Source organism: Tachypleus tridentatus, chromosome 4 (genome assembly GCF_004210375.1).
Source record: "Tachypleus tridentatus isolate NWPU-2018 chromosome 4, ASM421037v1, whole genome shotgun sequence".
NCBI lineage: Eukaryota > Metazoa > Arthropoda > Merostomata > Xiphosura > Limulidae > Tachypleus > Tachypleus tridentatus.
In genome coordinates this window covers 34,023,664-34,042,197 of record NC_134828.1, presented here as the reverse complement: position 1 = coordinate 34,042,197, position 18,534 = coordinate 34,023,664, and the positions used below count along the sequence as shown (strand labels likewise).

Sequence of the window (18,534 nt, the reverse complement as noted above, 5' to 3'; positions counted from 1 at the left end):
ATGGCATAAAAACCAATGTTGACATCCAGTCAACAAAGTTGTAAAGAACTACCTGTAGCAGAATGGTAATGATCATAAACCGCCAGGAAGACTTAACAGGTAAGTATAAAAACCACCGTCAGTCACCTGAAGTTGGTCTTTCCAGTCCTGGTTCTGGGTTATGAGTCAATATGGCCAGTACTAAAAAGTTAAGTAGTAAAAGTGTGAAATGATATGCAGCAAAAGTATAATGACAACTCGCTAGGACGACTAACGAGTAGTTCAAACAGTAGTGTTAGTCACCTGAAGTTGGCCTTTCCAGTCCTGGTGTCGAGTTATTTAATGTTCTGGCCATTGTCCAATGTCAAATTGAAGGAGAGAGATTAAAACTGTAAAAAAGGAACCACAATTAAAAAGGTGTAATGAATAAATATGCAACACTTAAATGAAATTAAAAAGATTAATGGCCATTAAAAAATTAAAAACATTATCAAGGTGGACAGAGTCACCATCACCAATAACTCTGTCCAATGTTACAGACTGACCCTGGGAAAAAATATGTTATAAATTTTGCCGTCGTTGAGAATTGTAGCAATGGCAAGAAAGTAAAACGTGGCTGATAGTGATTTGAGTGTTACACAAACTACACATTGGTGCATCAGTTCCAGATAAAAGAAAATGATGAGTTAAAAAACTGTGACCAATGCGTAGCCTAGTGAGAACAACTTCCTCCTTCTGAACTTTACGGAAGCTAGATGGCCAAAGTCCAATTGTGGGTTTGATTTGAAAAAGTTTGTTGTCACCTTGCTCACTCCAAGTGGACTGCCAGCTGGCACGGAGCCGAGCCTTGAAGACAACACCATAGTCCATGTACGGAATAGGCATAGGAGTGATGGTGCTGAAGCAGACATATTTAGTTGCCATGTCTGCAAGCTTGTTCCCGCGAATACCAACATGGCCTGGTATCCAGAAAAACTGGATTGAAGTAGCTGCTAAAGAGAAATGGGCCAGTCGGTTTCGAATATTAGCGAGAATAGGATGTGAGCTAATGTGTAGCGATTCCAAGGCCAGTATAGAACTAAGCGAGTCAGTATAAATAGTGCAGTTGGAGTACTGCTCAGCTGCAATATGATCCAGGGCAAGAGATATGGCATACAGTTCAGCAGTGAACACAGAAGCTGTAGAAGGGATTCTGTACGCAACTACTGACCCATAGCAAACCATAGCAGAGCCCACTGAATTACCTGATTTGGAACCATCTGTATAAATGGGAACTGAATGATTGTTTGAAAGATATTCATTGAATAAAAGACAGTACTTCCAATTGGGAGTATCTGCCTTTTTTAGGTGACTGAAAGAAATGTCCCATTTGGGGGCTGTAATAAGCCATGGTGGGATGGGCCAACCTGTGGAATCTGCAATGTTATCCAAGGACAGACCCAATTCATCCAATTGCGCCCAGATGCGAAGGCCAAACGGAGCAATGACAGATCATCTGTTCTGAAAAAGTACTGCCCACCGAGGAAGGAAAACACATTTCCAGGTGGGATGCTTTGATAAGGAATGAAGTTTCGAAGTATATTGTAAAGATAGTTGCAAACGGCGAAGGTGTAGAGAAGGTTCATGAGATTCAATGTATATACTTTGAACTGGAGAGGTACGGAAAGCCCAGGTGCAGAGTCGAAGTCCTTGGTGATGAATGGAGTCCAGCATCTTTAAGGCCGAGGGTCTGGCAGAGCCAGTTCAGTGTTCTTGTGCATTTGACCCGAAGCTGCTTTAAGTGTGGTATAAAGGTCAGTTTACGATCAAAGATAAGCCCCAAGAACTTGGTCTCTGGGACCACTGGCAGCAAAACTTCACCGATATGAAGTTCAGGATCAGGGTGAATACCCGTCGACGGCAAAAGTGCATGCATACAGTTTTGGAGAGAGAGAAATTAAAGCCGTTCAGCCAGAGTCCACTTCCATTACACAATTGAGGGCGGTTTGTAGTTGCTGCTCAATATATCTCATGTTTGACGACTGACATGAGATGTGAAAGTTGTCGACATACAGCCCATTCGCAACAGTGAGAGGGAGTTGTTCAGTGATGGCATTTATCTTTATACTGAAGAGTGTAACACTCAATACACAGCCTTGAGGGACTCAAGTTCCTGTACAAAAGAACGGAAAGTGTCGAACCCACACGAACTTGGAATCTCCTGTCCATTAAAAATTTTTTAATAAACATGGGTAGATGGCCACGTAACCCATATGTATGGAGGTCTCACAAAATGCCATACCTCCATGTTGTGTCGTAAGCCTTCTCTATGTCAAAGAATATTGATACAAGATGTTGGCAGTTGAGAAAGGCTTCTCTGATAGATGTTTCAAGAGGAATTAGGTGGTCTGTGGTGGAGTGCTGTCGACGGAACCCACACTGGGTGGGCAAGAGGAGGTTGTTTGATTCAAGGAACAAAACAAGACGAGCATTAACCATCCTTTCTAATGTCTTACAGACACAGCTCGTCAAAGCAATTGGACGGTAGTTTGAAGGAATCTTGGGATCTTTCCCTGGCTTAGAGAAAGGTAAAATAATAGCCTGGCACCAGGCATCAGGAAAAACATTCTCCTGCCAGATCCGGTTGAAAACAATCAGAAGGACATCAAGAGAAGCAGGAGATAGATGGTGCAGCATGTCATAATAAATATCATCAGGTCCAACAGACGTACTGGCAGACCGATGAAGGGCCATTTTTAGTTCCACCAGGGAAAAAGAGACAATTATAGTCAAAGAAACAGTCAGTTCGAAAGGAAAGAGGTGATCACTCTGCCCGAGTCTTGATGGCCAGGAAGGTTGAGGAACAAGCAGAAGTGCTAGATACCCAGCAAAAGCTTTCACCTAGAGTGTTAGCGATGTTCCGAACATCAGTCACCTCCTGACCATCAGAGAGTAAGATCGAGAGGGGGGACAGAATTGTAGTGCCCATTAACCTTTCGAATCCTGTCCCATATGATCTTGGAACTGGTGGTAGAAGATATGCTGGTTGTGAACTTAATCCAAGATTCCTTCTGGCTTTGACGTCTTACCCACCTAGCATGTGCACGGGCCCGTTGGAAAGCAACCCAGTTTGAAAGTGTGGGATATCTACGAAAAGTATCCCAGGCCCACTTTTGAGCCTTCCGTGCTAAGTGGCAAGCAGGATTCCACCACGGACGAGGATATCGTGGAAAACGTGTCGAGGTTTTAGAAATACACTGAGCAGCTGCATGTGTAATACAGTCAGTTACCGCTGCTACACAGTCGTCTATTGATGGCTGGTTTAGGATGGCAGGATCAAATTCTGTGAGAGCAGTGAAAGTGGACCAGTCTGCCTGATCCAGCTTCCACCGGGGCACGAAGGCAGGGTGGCATCGACCGTGGCCAGTCTCTTTCAAAAGGATCGGAAAATGATCACTGCCTAGTGGATTACTGTCAAAAATGAAAAATGGGAGAATAATGAAGGGGAGCAAACAGAGATCAATAGCAGTAAAGGACTGACTAGGTGCATGAAAGTAAGTGGAAGAACCAGTATTGAAAAGAGAAAGATTGTGATCAGAGAGCATCCGCTCTACAGATCGGCCCCTCCCATCAATAATAGCACTTCCCCAGAGGGGATGATGTCCATTAAAATCCCCCTAGGATTAGAAATGGAGATGGCAATTGTTCAACGAGAGCATCAAGATCTGATTGATCATATGTCTCTCCAGGGGAGAACAAACAGTGATGGTATGACCCAAGGAAACACGGATGGCTACAGTCTCCAAGGGTGTGTTGAGTGACAAAGACAGGGTGGGCACGTGTTGATCAACCAACAGTGCCACCCCTCCATGTACTCGACTATCACACAACCTGTCATTTCTGTACAGAGAAAATTGCCAAATGGAGACAGTATCAGCAGTTTTGAGAAACGTTTCTTGTAAAGAAAGACAAACAGGATGGTAGGAAGCAATCAGCGTTTTTGATATCATCCAGATTAGAACGTAAACCTCGACAGTTCCATTGTATCAAGGTGGCCATTTTTAAGAACAGGTAGGTGAAGTGGCTGGAGAACCCTTCGGTTTACGACCACGTCTTTTTTCTTTACTGTGTTTAGTCGAAGGAGGTCTATCAACCTCCATGGATCCTGCTCTGGGTCGGGTGGGCAGGTTTTTGTTATTGGAAGGGGAATCCAGTGACTGAGGATGCGAACGAATAATTGTTTTGTCTCTTGTGGTGGGAGAAAAAGATGTATCAAAAGAAATGCCTGTATTTGAAACTGAAGGACGTGGATCTTGAGGTTTGTTGGAAGGTATGGGAGGAACAGAGACGGGTGTGGAAGTCGATTCATCAACCTTTTTTAACCACGGAGGTCAAAAGGCTTTTCAGTTGTTTTGAAAACGATTCTCTTGGAGGCACAGAGAGATCTGTCTGCACTCCCACTGTAGTTGTGGAATGAAGTGCAGCAGCATATGTCCGAGATGGAGTTGTGGACAGCAATTTCCGAGCCTCAGGATAACTAATGTTATGTGTCATTTTCAAATGCTGCACCTCTTTTTCCTCCAACCATTTTGGGCAAGAATGAAAGTAAGAGGGGTGAGAACCATTGCAGTTTACACAATGTGGGTTCATGTCACAGTCATAGGCATCGTGGTCCTTGCCTCCACAACGAGCACATGTCAGGGAACCACGACAAGATGTCTTTGAGTGGCCGAATCTCTGACACTGGAAACATCGAAGAGGGTTTGGTATGTATGGCCGAACCCTGCAAATGAGATAACCTGCCTTGATGGTGGTAGGTGCACGTGGTGAAGTAAATGTTAAAAATAGGGTATTTGTTGGCAGTGTAACTCCATCTTTGCGGAGTGGAGATGCGCCTCACTGCAGAAACTCCTTGAGTGGAGAGACCAGCGAGAATCTCTGACTAGGGAACGTTCTTCAAATCCCTTTCAACAATAACTCCTCGTGAAGAATTCAAGGTAGCATGAGGTGTAACCTGATGTTGAAGATTGCTGTTCTGAGTATTCAAGACATGGTCACTTACCCATTGACTGTTTCTTTACAATTTTATTTAAATTTTTTAGAGGATCCATAGGAAAAAGAAAAAATTTCGGTACCCACTGACCCCACCCACCATGGAGCCCTACAAGGGGACGCACTACAAAGTCACGCAAGGACAATGCAGCAACACCAGGGTTTCGTGAGCACTATACCCAAACACCAGCATCAGGCACAATGTCCACAACACCCGTTGAGAACTTCCAACACTGGTACTTGGTTGACTCTAGCCCAAGTGGACCAGCCGATTGACCCAAGGGGGGCCACCCAAAGGCCACCCGTCTACAGGAATTCGAGGCCAAAGTGGTGTTTTAGGGTTGGACCCCTCAACCACCAGGATACTCTCCTCCTCTTCACGGGTCGCCACGCACGGCAAACATGTGGGTGGATGTTTAGATCCCAGAGAAGGTAACCAGATATAACAGAACCTTCCCTGGGAGGTCCCCTCACCACGTACAGGAATCCACACCGAGGGGCATTTGGTGGAAACCTGAAAATCCTGAATTATGAATCACCTTCCTAATTATCATGCCATTATGGACCATACCTAAACAAACTTTAAGTGGAAAATACAGCAACTGCAAGTCATAATGAGAATTTTCTATTACTTGGATAGTTGTAATAGTTGAAACCAACAACATTATTTTTGTAAGTTGTGACACTAACAGATTAAGTTTAATAAACTAGAATGAAGATTTAAGCAACACTTTTCATCTTGAACAGTTGCCAGATAGATTTGATTGGTAGTCAATATGGTTTCACTAGGAGATAATCTTGTCTTTTGACAGTATTTGAGGAGGTTACTTCTATGCAGATGAAGGAGCAGGTGTAGATGTAGTGTTTCTGGATTGTTGGAAAGCATTTGATGATGAACCACAAAACTCTTTCAACACAGGCCAGGTCCCTGCAACCAACCTCATAACCATTTTCCACTCATTATAGTTTTCATGCCATAACGTTTAAAGCAATAAACGTACATTCATGTAATTTAGCACATTATCATTAAACATTACAAAGCTTTTGTATACAAAATATCAGATTTTTTTTTATAAAGTTTTAATCATTTTTAAGTAATGATTTTCTAATCAACATGCAAAGAAATTTTGATTTTATACTTAAAAATAACTAGGTATCAGAAGATTTATAATTTCCAGAAAGTTATCAAATGTTTATTAAGGAAAAAACACTATTTTATCTGTCATTTTCACTACTGAATCTTGTTTGGTTTCAGTAGATATGACTAATCTCATAACCACCATAAAAAAAATGGAAATGAATATAAATTATACTCCTTCAATTTGAGAATGAGTACAAATTATAACACAAAAACACAAATATTTGATATAAATAGCTTAAATCTTACAACATTATTCATTTATATATATATATATATATATTTATTTTATTATATTGACCTTTTAGCTGTGCCTGCCTAACGTTACAGAAGTTAGACTGACACAGCATGTGTGCATTGCACTCGTGTCACTGTATCCAAGAAAATAAAATTACCTTTTCAATGTGATCTGTCTTAGCTGTGTTTTAGTGAAATATTTTGTAAAATACTTTCACATTTCAGTTATAATACATCATTACTATTTACAAATAGGTTCTTAAACTCATTTTTCTTGAAACATAGAACAGTAAATAAAGAAATACAGCAAACAACTGTATCTTCTCTTCTAGTTACACACTTTATATTCTTTTGCTACCATAGGTTGCTAGTCTTATTAAATTTCACACATGGAGGATGTAAAATGAAATAATTTTGTTAGGTTTTAGATATACATTTTAAAATAACCAAAAATAAATTGCTATTTCAATTCAACAGAATTCCACTACAATTTATCAAATGTAGTAACTAAGTTGTATTTCAAGCAGACTAAAGATTCACCTTACATTCTTGAATCTAAGCTTTAAAATGACAGGTTTGTTGCCTGAATAACTCCATTAAGCTGAGAAGGCTGCCAGGAGGACATTAAGTTTTCAACTTGTTATTCACAGTTAGAGACAAAAGTTTGTTTTTTGAATTTCAGGTAAAGCTAAACAAGGGCTATCTGCACTAGCCATTCCTAATTTAGCAGTGTATGACTGGAGGGAAGGCAGCTAGTCATCACCACCCATTGACAACTTTTGGGCTACTCTTTTACAATGAATGATGGGATTGACCACACAGTATAATGCCCCCACGGCTGAAAGGGCAAGCATGTTTGGTATAATGGGGAGTCAAACCTGTGACCCTCAGATTATGAGTCGAGTGCTTTTACAACCTGGTCATGCTGGGCCTCAGAAGTAAGTGTATGTGAGCATATGTTTCCAAAAATTGAAAGGGCCACTGTGTTTGATTCAGTAAAAGTAGCAGAATTTTAGAAAATAGACAAGATAGGAGGTTCTTATTTGATCTTATAACTTGTAAATATTGGTAATTTGAGCTTCTAATTCACAAGAAACTGTATTTTTTATCTGGACGTTACAAACATCTAATTTTATGTAATGCTGCATTCAACATAACATGTGACACAAAAATGGATATTTAGGTGCATTTTTTTTGTAATATTTACTTTTAAATTAAGAAATTAAATAATGTATAATACTAACATTTGGATTATAATTTATAGTTTAATATCAAACTTTTTCATATAAATTCATAAAATAGTAGTTCATAAAATTTGTCAACAAATGAAACAACCTGATATTTGACCTGTGAGAACAGGGTTGAAAGGCTTGTTGAAAAGTAACTCAGTATCTCAATAGAATATTAACTTAATGGATGAAAGCATAGGGTTGTCATAAATACAGCTCAGTCAAATAAGTTTAATCCTTTTGAGACGAGCCATGGGTCAAAGGCCATTTTCAACGTGTTAGTTTACTTGCATTCAAAGAATTGCAAACTGCTAGTTTATGTACTTATGTCATTAAGTTTGATATCAAACAGTAAATTATAAACAAAAGGTTTATACAGTAAAACCTGTACAAGCTGAAATTATCAAAACTTTGCAATGTTATCCCAAGATTTCTCTTATAAAAGGCACTCTATATGGCAGAATCTGTGTAATGTGGACGGAAAACTATCTTTCACCTACCTTGTCTATCACACAAATAGGATTAAAACCCAAGTAAAGCAGAAAAAAAAATTTTGATTTAATATTAATTTCTTGTTTAATTAACAACTTCTTTAAATATTAATAAATCCTCAGATATTTTGTTGCAGTAAGTATTGGTTAAATATATTCTGTTCTTTTTTTTTGCCCTCATTATTTTTGCAGTTAAATTAGATTCATGATTTGTAGAAATATATATGTCTTAAGTGAAAAATTCTACTCTTTAAATAATTCTCACAAAAATACATTCCTATCTTCCATAATTTTAAAAGATAGTAAAGAAATAGAAATTCCTACTTCATTGCAAGTGTTATATTAATGCTATCAAATTGTATGCAAAAAAAGGGGAGAATGAACTTCATATGCCATAGAATTGGCATTCTGTTTTAACTGCATGACAAAGCCCATTAAGAAATGAAATAGTTGAAACTGAACACTTTCTTCAAATAAATTAAGATTTTGTGTACTTGTGTATATTTTGTATGTCTATTTTTGTTTTTATTCTAATAAATATCATAAACAGTAAAATAACTTTACTCACAAACGTCTAACTTCTCTTACTACAAGTAAGTATAACAATCAACTCAAAAATTATATATAAATGAGGAAATACATGTTCACTGTCTAAGCTGGTCCAGTGCGATTCTGCCTTAGAGAGGTTTTACTGTATTACACATTTAATTCCTTAATTTAAAAGAAAATACTACAGCAAACATCTAAAAATAAATTTTTGTGTCACATGGTATGTTGAATGTAGCACTGGTTAAAATTAGATGTTTGTGGTGTTAAAATACTAAGTCTATAGTTTCATATTAATCATAAAAATTACCTTTACTGACAAGTTAGATTATCAAATAAGAACCTCGTATTGTTTCTATTTGTCAAGATATCACTTATGTATCAAATCAAACACAACAGCCCTGATCACCTCTTTCCATTTTTTGCAAACAGTCCCTCATATTCACTTACTTCTACATATGATATGTGAATAACCAATCCAAAAGCTCAGAAAGTCCCCTAGTGGCTTTCTGAGCAATTTTGAAATATAATGGTGTAATGTGTTTCTTTCAATACAAATGCTCATGCTGTAGTTGAGTCTTTACTGTGTTTGATATTTCATATTGTTTTAAGACCCAATTACAGCTTAGTTATTAAACTTGATAAATAATAATGGAATCTATGGTTCAATATAGTATTTTATGATTTTGGGTTATTTCAAATAGATATACAAAACCTAAAGAAATGTTTCATTTCACATCTTCCACAAGCAAAATTCAGGTACATCAAGGTACAACAAGCAGCAAGAGTACAAAGGTCAACTACAAGATATAGCTGTTTGCTATAATTCTTTATTTACAGTTCTTATTTTAAGTAAAACAAGTTTAATAACTTTTTTATAAATAGTAATAATTTATAAACCTGTGTAATGTGACTTTTGTTTACAAAATACTAGCCCATTAAAACACAGCCAAGACAGGTCACTTCATAAACATCACTTTTATATTATTGGATACAGTAACACGAGAGCACGTGCTGCATCCATGTCAATGTTGTATTTAGCTGAAAGTTCAATACAATGAAAATAATATACATAAATATATAATGTTATGAGATTGAAGCTATTTAGTCTAGACATTTATGTTTTCATGTTATGATCTGTAGTCTTTCTAGAACAGGGATTCCCAACCTTTTAGCACTCGCGACCCCTTACCTAAAAGTTTGAAACCCATGTGAACCCCTACTTAGGGCTTCCTATCAGCAGCTTAATTTTTATTTTATTTTCTGTGAAGGAGAGAGAAAGAAACATCTAAAAAAAATATTTAAAAATTCTGTAATTATTTATTAGCAAATTAAATCACATTGGTCCAACCTGAATTCACAAAAAGAACATATATTTCTTGCTTGAGGTGCTAGCTTCTTCACTCTCGACTGGAATCCTGATTTCGATCCCAGCATAGCTGTTGCCCCATCCATACAAACCCCACACGTTTTCCCATTGAAGATCTTCGTCTTGAAAAAAAGTTGAAACTTTTTCCATGACATCATCGGCTTTTGTTGTGGTTTCAAGTGCACTGCAGAATAAGAATTCGTCTTTGATGTCACCTGAATTAATGTATCTCATGAAGACAAGCAACTGAGAACATGAACGTACATCTTTTGACTCGTCGAGCTGAAAGGAGAACAAAGGGGAATCCTTGATTTCAGTCAAAACCTGTTCCTTCACATCCATAGACATTTTAGAAATGCGCCTCTGTATAGTATTATTTGACAGGGATACTTGCTGCATCTTCTTTGCACTGGCTTCTCCAAGAATAAGATTTACTGCTTTCATCATGCAGGGTTTAAGAAGTGTTTCTCCAATCGTATGAGGCTTTTTTTGTTTAGCAATTTCGAATGCAATCTCATATGAAGCTTCCACCATGGCTGCACTCTGCTGCTGAAATGACCCACTTCTATCGATTCTTTGGCTTTTAAGACACTGTTCATGCCGTTTGAAGAAATCCAAACCCTTCTTTGGGTGTTCTGGATGTTTCGTCTCAAGATGATGCTTGAGTTTTGATGATTTCATTGACTCTGCACTCAAGACAGCATGGCACAAAACACACTGTGGTTTCTCGATGCCGTCTCTGGCGAGCACAGTGGTGAAGCCAATGTTGAGGTAGCATTCTGAGTATCTGTGCCATTTAGGCATGGACACAACTCACCTCTACTGCTTACTTATCTCCTTGTTAAAATAAAATAAAAATGTTGAATAATGAACGCTTTGGCAACTGTAAATCTTACACTGACGACTTGTTGGGGGTGCAGGTACAGTAATGATGGGGTAAGTATTGGGAGGGAAGGGAGCGTGGCCAGTCACGCGATTCATCATCCACCAATCAGCAACGAACATGTGACTCACGTGTTGACAGCGAGCACACACACACTTAATCACAGTTAAACAGACACATAAGCATACATACATGCACTCACATACTCGCTACTCACTGGTACACACAAACATACAGTTGCAGACACATACACATTCACACAGGCACATTCACTCACAGGCACGCATACATACACCCATAATATCACCCAATGACATTGAACTAACGTAGCACATGTTTTGCTTTGCAACGAAACAAAAAAAAATGTAAGAGCATGAAAATGTAATTGATGAAATAAAATTAATGTTATCCAAAGCTACTTCTAACAAGGTTACGCTAATCCCCTGCCAAGGCTTTGCGACCCTAGGGGTCGCGACCCACCGGTTGGGAACCCCTGTTCCAGAACAAAGAAAATGGCATAACATATATTTATTTCCTAACTTTTTAGGGTGATTACAAGATTAATCAACTCGGCCTAACCTATACAGAAATATATTATTGAAAATATATAATTTTTCTTAGAAATATCTGATAATAATCTGGATATTATAAAAATTTTGCACAAGAAATTTGTAAAGTTTCTGATGCATAAAAGTATTTTTGATCTTAAAATAAAAATTATTTGCCTGTTGCATAGTCAACACATGAAAAGAAAAAAAATGGCATGAAAAAACAATGCTTAACAGTCATTATGACTTAATTAAAAAAATATTTTGCACTTGAAAGCCTTGTAATGTTTACTGATAATTTACCACATTTTGTGAACGTATACTTACTAATATAAAAGTTATAGAATGAAAACTAAAACAAGCACTAAAAGGTTTTGAGGTTGGTCCCAGAGACCAAGCTCATGCTGAAAGAACTAATACCACTACTGCCTCAGGTTTCCATATTAGGACTTTTTCAACTAAGATCAATGACATAGATGAAGGAATTGACAATAATTCACTTAAATATACTGATATTAAGGTCCTGGATGCTACCGGCTGTGAGGAGGAAGGTGCTTTACAATGCTTCAGATATGGTACATATCAGCATAATTCCTAATAAGAAATCATCCATTTAAAGCCTTTAAAAATATTAAATTGTTTTATTGCTACAGTAAAATTAATGTACTTCTTGCTGTATTAGCAGTAGTACAGTAATTAATGGATGCATTCGTGTAGTTCTGAAGTTCTGCATAGTTCATACTAATAAGTGCTTTTTTTGATGCACTTTTGAATGATTCAGTTTTGTGAAAAAAAAAATGTATTTATTATCACTATATCATCTAGTGCTTTAATTTTTCTTAATTAATCATGTGCCAATTTCACCTTTTGACAACTAAATTAATTCATAACTAGTTAATTTACTTTTTGCCACAAATTGTTGGTGCTTCTCTTTGTAAAGAATTAAAAATTACTCTAACTGAAAGAACTTTTGAATGTGATTACTCTTTATAGAAAAACGTTACTTGGTGTACTGAGTGAGTTGGGAAAAGAAATGACATTTTAATTACAATAAACACAAGATAATACATTTTGGTTATCATACACCATGAAAATGGTTTATAATAGGGATCACCAATGAATTTTGCAAAAATCATACTGGAACATAAAGAAAAACATCTTAAAAAGCACACTAACTCTTGAAATAACACCTACGACTTTCTATTTAAATGGTTGAAGCTAACAAAATATTGATAATAGCAAAAAAGTTGAGTTTCCAACTGTTAGACAAAATTCATTCATTTGTTCTTCATATTACTATCTTTCCTCTTTCACAAGCCTGTAGAAAAAGCAAATATGGATATTTTATTCAAATCTGAGCTGTTTTTGTTTTGAATTAAGCACAAAGCTACACAATGGGCTATCTATGCTCTGCCCACCACAAGTATCGAAACCCGGTTTTTAGCGTTGTAAGTCTGCAAGCACACCACTGAGCCGCTAGGGGGCACAAATCTGAGCTAACATACTAAAAAAACTCCTGCACAGGCTATAGGACTACTTTTATGTTGAATCTTGAAGGAGAAGAAATTTTATCACTTTTTTCCATCACTGCTGTCCATGTTTCTCTTCAAAACCATTCAAACTCCTGCACAGGCTATAGGACTACTTTTATGTTGAATCTTGAAAGAGAAGAAATTTTATCACTTTTTTCCATCACTGCTGTCCATGTTTCTCTTCAAAACCATTCAACTTAAAGCATATTAAATTGAATCTGCTATATTGAAGATTCATTACTTTTTAAGTTGGCTGTTGTAATTTGTCTCTACATGGTTTTCTGCAATTATTTCAGTGAGTTTTCTAATAGTAGACAATTACTATATCAGATTTCTCTATTCTTATGAGTGGTGGTTTATTCTACTAATATTTGGACTTTATTGAAATTGTGAATTCATATTTTAATATTACTTCATTATTATTTGTATTTTTGTTTCACAAGTCCACAGCAAAATCAAATAGGTGTTTTTTTACCCAAACCTAGATATATATATGAATTTCTGCAAATGTATTTAGCCTATTTTAAAAATATTTTTATTGACAGTTGATTATATGGCTATAAATACATAATATATGCAATATTACTGTCAGTGACTTTCTTTTTATACAACACTTGTTAAAAACATGTATCCATGAAATCTCAGGCACAAAACCATAAATAGTAAATAATAGTTGGGTGGAAAAACCCCAATGGAGCAGTAACCTGTTATGAAATGTAACATTTAAACGAATGCACATATGAGGTTTAAGAGAAGATTAAAATAATTAAAATTTGTTAATTTAACAAGGTGAATAGGGATAGTAAAAAAATATATACAAGTAAGTTGAATCAAAATGCAAAGATTGTATCTTCAAGCATACAACTAGACCAAAAAAGTAAACAAACTAGCATCAAAATCAGGTCTCAACAAATATTTTCAGATCTAGAAGCCAGGAGAGCCTAACATATCTTCACTACAATGTATACTAGGAATTGATTGCTTGTATATTTATTTACTCTCACAGCAAAAAGTACATGCTAACGATCACACAATATCAATAACCACTTGATGGCATTGCCTGGACTAACTCCTTTGGTCCTGCCCAAGTCTAAATATGTGCACTGATTGGTTGAATTGAGAGAAAGAAGGAAAAAAATTGTATGAAATTAGTAATGTGTTGTGCAGAATTCTCCATTAAAGTGCCAGAAACAAAGTTTAATTTAGGATTCAAAGAATGAAAAAAATAATTCCAGAATTCCAAAGGTTCAGAACTGGTTCTGGATTTGAGTTTGTTTAGCACAGCCCCCCTCCACATACACACACACAAAATGGGAAAAAATACAAGACCCCATAGTGAAATTTCTAGACACCATGGAGAGCTGGCATCCAAGATTTGTCAAAGCCTTATCTAAGATATTTTCGCAAACTACAAATCCCTATTTTGATTCTATTAAACTTATCCATAATGTAGTTATAGAGCTACAAAGGATTTGTAGCTTTAGAAGATAAAGTAATAATTTCCAGCCTAGTCTGTTTTTTTTTTTTTTTTAAAGAGTCCCTAGTTGTAGGCTTGAAAGTATTTTCTTTGCATTTTGACAGTTTGTTTCTGCACTTTCTTAGCAATTCCTATCCTCTTTTTAAATTAACAATTTTTAATTATCTTGTCATAATTTGAATTGCAAGCATAATTTGGATGGAATAACCTTAACAATGTCAGTAAATAAACGGATCTTGGTGCAAGAACTGATCAGTCCCTAAAGACATCCAAGCAGTGTGCTATTTTCCTAATAGTAGGACAAATAGGATTTCAAGTTGTACTTACAGAAATACTAAATACAATTCTAAAAGGTTCATAAATTCATTGTACCAGTCACTGATTAAGCCACATTTTGAGTACTGTGTTCAGTCTTGGGCTCCTTAATTTAAGGATACTGATTTTTAAGAAAAAGTTAAGAGGAGGTCTACAAAAATGGGGCCAGGGATGGAAAGATTGTCACAAAAAGAGAAACTAAGATCTATGAAATTGTTTTCTCTTGAAAAAAGGAATATTAAAAGAGATATGATTGAGATGTTTAACACTAATAGTGATGATGCATTTTTTTTCATATTTAACAGTGAGAATAGTAGAACTAGGGGACAAAATTTAAATTTTGGCAGAGTAGGAGTCACATTCAACTGAGAAATTTTTCTAAAAGCATGGTTAGCCTTTAGATGTTGTGGAGACAGTAAATTTAAGAGAAAGATTAATAACAATATGAACAATAAAGGGTGGCTTTGAAGGTTTTATTATTATTATTACTACTTAAGTTTTAGTTTAGACAATAGAACAACCTAGGTGGTCCAATAGGTCCCTCTTTTGTCCTTAAACATTATGTTACATATAATAGCCAAAAAAAAATGACAAATTAGAATAATAATTAAATTACATGGGTAGCTATATTAATAAAAATCAGAAACACTTAATTTCAATTAGTTTATTTTAATGATACCGACTTAAATGCAATTTCTACTACTATATTATTTTGCATGGCATTAATTAAGAATCAATTATATTGCTTAATTAAGTTAATAACCCAGCACTAGGCATAATTTATAAATCATTAAATATGTTGACAACATAAAACTCTTAGGTATCACTATCTCTATTTAAGATATTTGGAGAAAAACCTGGGTTAATTGGTAAGTTGTACAATTATATTGGGTACAGTCAATCATTCAAACTTAGCAAAGAAGCTAAATTGTTGTAAATTAATGGTGTAATGTAAAGAAGTACATAACTTACATCCTTTTCCATTTCAGATTTGTTTAAACAGTCATAACATGTACAGTACACAGCATCAAGTAATTGCAGCATTTCTACATTAACTATTAAACTTGAATTTTTTAACTAGTAAAAATCTTCTGTTGTCTTGGAAAAAATATTTTTTCTACATTATTTAAATTTCAGTCACATGTTGGAAGAGCTTAAGTTCATTGTTTTTAATGTCATTACATAATGTACCATAAAAACTCGCACACAATCAATTTAACAGTAAACTTCATAAAACTGCAAGCCTTGTATACACCAAAGGAAACATTTGCATACCTTTATTGCCACATTCGATACTTTGCTATGGTTTCTATTACTGAGAGAATAAACTATTTTATGAAAATCTACTAACTTTCAGAATATTATACTTTGCTTTACCATAAAAAAAAACAAAAAACACTTTGAAATTCTACTCTATTTTCTATTCAAAGCAATGTGCTTAAGTAGTTTTATGCTATGAAAAATCTCTCATTTTTACTCTTGCTAGTTGATTTCCGTAGTAAACTATTATTTTATACACTGTTGCCAGATGATACAATCATTATGCAAGTTGTTTCACACATTAAATATTTTAAGTGATCAAATACTGAACAATATTGCAGAACATTTAATACTATATTTTCCTCATTATAGGCAAACTATATCTGATTAGAGGTAATATAAACCAGAACAAACTGAAGCTGTCTGGAATAACAAATAGAAGAAACAGCATTACTAAGTTAATGTTATAAATCAACACCACTGACAAACACATTTTCTAACAAAAATAGTTTCATCAGGTGTATGAATGTTGAAATCTTAAGCATAAACTTCAGAAAACTAAAACTAATCTCAAAATGTTTAAATAAAAAGCAGGCTGTATGGGGCCTTTGTATTTCAATAATAAATACTGAAACTGGCACAGCAAGAATACAATAACAACCAGCTCCAAAATCTATGTTAAGTTTTTTCTATTAAATGTTTTTAATTTTAGCATATTCATTGCATTGTTAGTTGGTCCACATTTCTGTTTTCTGTAAAGCATGAAACAAAATATTCTAGACAAGAAAATTAGAATATTAATTAACTTACCGTTTATAAATTACACTTCTCTGAAGTTATAAATCCTGGTAAAAACTGCAGGCTAACAGAAATGGTGGTGGTAAAACGTGATCTTTCAGTAATAGATATGTATGTACACTTTCAGTCTTTTACACTGCCAACACGGTAGTTATTATGAATACGATCAAGACTACAGCTAAGTGACACTGGCAATGACAGTGTCACCAAAGCAAGGTGGGCTGCACAACTCTGAATGAATTTAGTCTAACTCTAAGACGGTTATTACTTTCGACAGTAACTTAAATGTTAACTTCCTTACATAAATATACTTTTAAACTTCGATTTACGGTTCTTTACAACTTAATCCCGAAAAAGTAGCAAAATCCTTAACGTTAGTCACTTTCTTGTTTAGGCCTAGTAGTTAATCATTCTTCAATTTAAAATTAAGGCCTTAGGCTTTAGCTAGATACTTTCGTGAGCAATTTCATTCATAATCATATAAACTAATAAAATGCAAATGTTATTTTCATAAGAAGTACTTTACTTAAAAATGTACGATGTTATTCATCACTACGGCATCTACAAACGTACTACACCCACAAATAAATTTAATTGTCCACAATATTATTAATTGTTAGCTACATTCCACCACACAAGCCTTCATCCTCTCACCCTGTCTCCAAAACTTACAATAATCACGTGACATAATATATCTTAAATTTTTATACTAATCAATTACTGTTTTTTATTCATCATAGGATATTAACTATTATTACTGAATACACTTTATTTTTGTTGAATATTGCATTTATCTTTTATCAAAAATAAAAGGCAAAAAAAGCAATATTTTTTTCAAAAAGAGCGGACAGACGGCAGTAAAATCGCTCAAAATTAGAAAACAAAAATGATTCATTACGGATTGTAAATCCCTAGGTTAAGTTTTAAAACATCAAAAAACAGAAACGTTTTCCCATTATGAAAAAAATAAAAATAAACAGGATATTTAAATTTACTTACTCTCAAAATCAAAATAGCTGTGATATATCTAGCGCGTTAAGGCGTGCGCTTCGTAATCTGAGGGTCGCGGGTTCACGCCCGAGTCGCGCCAAACATGCTCGCCCTCCCAGCCGTGGGGGCGTTATAATGTGACGGTCAATCCCACTATTCGTTGGTAAAAGAGTAGCCAAAGAGTTGGCGGTGGGTGGTGATGACTAGCTGCCTTCCCTCTAGTCTTACACTGCTAAATTAGGGACGGCTAGCACAGATAGCCCTCGAGTAGCTTTGTGCGAAATTCCAAAAACAACAACAACAACAGCTGTGATATATGAAATTTCTTAATTCATATGTGTGGTGTATAACAATTAACTGCATACGAAAGAATACTTTGAATATTGTGTAAAAAAAAAATTGAAATAAAGTAAAATTGAAAAAAAAGATGGGTTCGAGTAAAATATAAAAAACTACTATTGGTTAAAGCTTATCGTGTTTTTTCATTGCTATTTTTCGATACTTATATAAAATAAAATCGTGAAATATTTTAAAGATGCTATAGTAATTGTATAGTATTTTGATATTTTCGGATTTACAAATTTCAACGCTTTTTAAAAGAACAGGGCCTGGCATGGCCTAGCACGTAAGGCGTGCGACTCGTAATCCGAGGGTCGCGGGTTTGCGCCCGCGTCGCGCCAAACCTGCTCGCCCTCCCAGCTGTGGGGGCGT

At 35.5% G+C, this 18,534-nt stretch overlaps 1 protein-coding gene across 2 annotated transcripts in view; it reads right to left on the bottom strand.

Moving 5' to 3' along the window:
• The window catches only part of Pkn (serine/threonine-protein kinase N), an 86,190-nt gene extending 68,687 nt beyond the window's left edge, over positions 1-17,503 (bottom strand). The window contains exon 1 of one of the 2 annotated variants that reach the window (XM_076497587.1): positions 16,846-17,503. The gene's annotated coding sequence lies outside the window, so the exon portion shown is untranslated. The remainder of the gene's footprint in view (positions 1-16,845) is intronic. The other variant, XM_076497588.1, reaches the window with a different exon arrangement.
• Between the last annotated feature and the right edge of the window lie 1,031 nt (positions 17,504-18,534).